The sequence below is a fragment of the Pristiophorus japonicus genome, chromosome 14 (assembly GCF_044704955.1).
Source record: "Pristiophorus japonicus isolate sPriJap1 chromosome 14, sPriJap1.hap1, whole genome shotgun sequence".
NCBI lineage: Eukaryota > Metazoa > Chordata > Chondrichthyes > Pristiophoridae > Pristiophorus > Pristiophorus japonicus.
In genome coordinates, this window is record NC_091990.1 from 168,320,521 (window position 1) to 168,324,028 (window position 3,508).

The window sequence follows — 3,508 nt, forward strand, 5'->3', positions numbered from 1 at the left end:
CCGTCTGGTTCAGCCTCAGACAGGAGTTGGGGAGAGGGATGGAGTCAGTGTTTAGAGAACGGAGTTTGTGGTGGAGACCGAAAACAATGGCTTCGGTCTTCCCAATATTCAATTGGAGAAAATTTCTGCTCATCCAGAACAGGATGTCGGACAAGCAGTCTGACAATTTAGAGACCGTGGAGGGGTCGTAAGAAGTGGTGGTGAGGTCGAGTTGGGTGTCATTGGCGTACACATGGAAACTGATGCTGTGTTTCAAGGTCAAGGTCACAGTGGTGTCACAGGAGAGAAATTGAAAAAGATAGAAATTGTGGTGGCCACTCATCGGATTGGATAACTTTGCTTGCCAAAATTGCCCCCTCCGCTTCCTGAAAACAGGCATTATTTTTTTTAAGTGATAATCCAGACTTTAGTGTCCAATTTGTATATGTTTTTGGGTGTTGCTGGAAATGGAGCACGCGGTGTCCACCGGTACGCTTGCGGCCTTCTACGAGAGGTGGGCACCGGAGGGACTGGAGTGCATCATCACCCCCGGCAACCAAATTTTAATTTGATTTAAGTTTACCGCCCAAAGTTTAATTGGTTTATTTAGTCAGTTATAGTGCCCCTAACCCTAACCCCTTTAATCAGGGGGCACTTAATTTACAGATCATCATTATTATTATAGGCAGTCCCTTGAAACGAGGATGACTTGCTTCCACGCCGAAAAGGGATGAGTTCTCAGGTGTTTCAATGAAGGACCTAATATTCCAGATCCTGAACTACATCCTGAATGGTGGAAGATGCCTGTGCGTGGATTTTTTTTACGTGTGGTGGCCGTTGCACACCAGCCACCACACGGGCTTGACAGAGCAAGGTCTTGGTCCAGTGGCAAGGATTACCCAAGGCTAACTGGAGGCCAGCTCTGCTGCACAGACCGAGCGCACACATATCGCAGTGTGGGCTGGCCCGTGCTGCCGCGGACCCTCGCCTCTTCTGGGCACCAGATTCCCACCTCTCCTGGGCCCCGGTCACTTCCCTCTATGGACTCTTGCCGCTCCTTCGCCCCTCCTGCTGTGCCTGCCCGTGTGCTGCTGCAGGAGGGCGGCGGCTACGAAGCCAGGTCGCTGATTGCAGTGCGGGCAGGCATAGCAGGAGGGGCGAAGATCAACAACAAAATAATTGTATATGTTTTTGAATCCAGACCCCTTACTCAGTTACATGCACTAATTACTCAGCTAAAAAAGCAAACAACGGATGAATGGTAATGCAATAGCTGACTGGGGTCATTTAGCTTGTGCTATGTTGTGTACATCAGGAATTAGTAGTTTGCAGATGGGATAGTGCTTGTGTGGACAGTTATGTTGGTGGAGGAGGTGCAGAGAGTGAGTGGGGCTGGCGGAGAGTGTCGGTGTGTGCCTATGGTATTTGCAGTGCCACATAGTGTCGGTATCATCATAGGCAGTCCCTCAGAATCAAGGGAGACTTGCTTCCATTCCTAAAGTGAGTCCTTTGGTGGCTGAACAGTCCAATACGAGAACCACAGTCCCTGTCACAGGTGGGACAGATAGTCGTTGAGGGAAAGGGAGGGTGGGACTGGTTTGCCGCCTGCTCTTTCTGCTGCCTGCGCTTGGTTTCTGCATGCTCTCGGCGACGAGACTCGAGGTGCTCAGCACCCTCCCGGATGCACTTCCTCCACTTAGGGAGGTCTTCGGCCAGGGACTCCCAGATGTCGGTGGGGATGTTGCACTTTATCAGGGAGGCTTTGAGGGTGTCCCTGTAACGTTTCCGCTGCCCACCTTTGGCTCGTTTGCCGTGGATGAGTTCCGAGTAGAGCGCTTCCTTTGGGAGCCTCGTGTCTGGCATGCGGACAATGTATTTTTTTTAAATTTCAAAATATACTTTATTCATAAAAAATTCTGTACAGTACATTCAAAGGCATTTCAATACCTTTAGCTGCGGTCAGCAATCCCATACACTATTATTTGGGTGCTGACGGCAGTTCCGTTCGTTATATTTCCTTGTTTTCCAGTTCAAGTGCAATTCGGTCCAATATGGGATACCTTGTAGTACATTCAAACAAATTACATTTCATGTGTCACTATACAGTACACGGAATGGGTGACGGTACATTTACATTTTTTTTTCTTTTCAACATGCATTTCGCAACAGACCTTGCATTGTACATGGCACTACATAGGTGTTTACAGATCATGGTGCTCCATGTACACAAAAAGTAAATTACAAGTACAGCCCGAGGGGGGTTTTGGACTGATTCCAGCCCCCGGGTTTTCCGTGGCGGGAAGGGCTTTAGACTGTGGCCCTTCCCCATCGTGCCTTTGCGGCGACTGCACCAATTTTAAGTGCGTCCCTCAGCACGTAATCCTGGATCTTGGATTGCGTCAGTCTGCAACACGCAGACGTGGACATCTCCTTGCTCTGGAGAACCAGCAAGTTTTGGCAAGACCAAAGAGCGTCTTTGACCGAGTTGATGGCCCTCCATCAGCAGGTGATGTCTGTCTCGGTGTCTGTCCCTGGGAACAGCCCGTAGAGCACAGAGTCCTGTGTTACGGAGCTGCTCGGGATGAACCTCGACAGCAACCACTGCATCTCTTTCCAGACCTGCCTTGCGAAGGGGCAATCCTGAAGGAGATGGGTGACAGTCTCGTCCGCCCCGCAGCCGACTCGGGGGCACCGTGCCGTGTTGATGATATGTCGGCTGTGCATGAACGCTCTGACAGGTAAGGCCCTCCTCACCGCCAACCAAGCTACGTCTTGGTGCTTGTGTGAAAGCTCTGGCGATGAGACGTTCTGCCAAATAAGTTCGACAGTCCGCTCAGGGAACCACCCGACAGGGTCCACCCTCTCCTTCTTTCGTAGGGCGTCCAGGACCTTACGTGCTGACCACTGTTTTATGGTCTTGTGGTCAAAGGGGTTTTTTGTGAAAAGCTTTTCCACGAAGGACAGGTGGACAGGCATGGTCCAGCTGGTGGGGGCGTTTCGCGGCAGCGTGGCCAGACCCATCCTTCGCAACACCGGGGACAGGTAGAACCTCAGCACGTAGTGACACTTGGTGCTTGCGTACCGGGGGTCTGTGCACAGCTTGATGCAGCCGCACACAAAGGTGGCCATCAGGATGAGGGCCACGTTCGGAACGTCCTTTCCTCCACTGTCCAGAGATTTGTACATTGTGTCTCTGCGGACACGGTCCATTTTGGCATGCGGACAATGTAGCCCGCCCAGCGGAGCTGGTCAAGCGTGGTCGCTGGTCACCGCCGCACAGTGTCGGTGTGTGCCCGTGGTGTTTACCCCGCCGCATGGTGTCAGTGTGTGCCCGTGGTGTTTACCCCGGGTGTCGGTGGGCCGGGCTGGGTAGGGTCCACCGGTGACCTCACGCCCGGGGACTCCCCCCGCCCCGGGGTTACGAGCGGTCAGTGTGCCGTCACGTGACTTCCGCGGGTGCCGCCCCCTCCCAGCCGCCAGTGACGTCACGGGGTCTGAGTGCAAAAAAAACAAAAACGGCTCCGGGAGC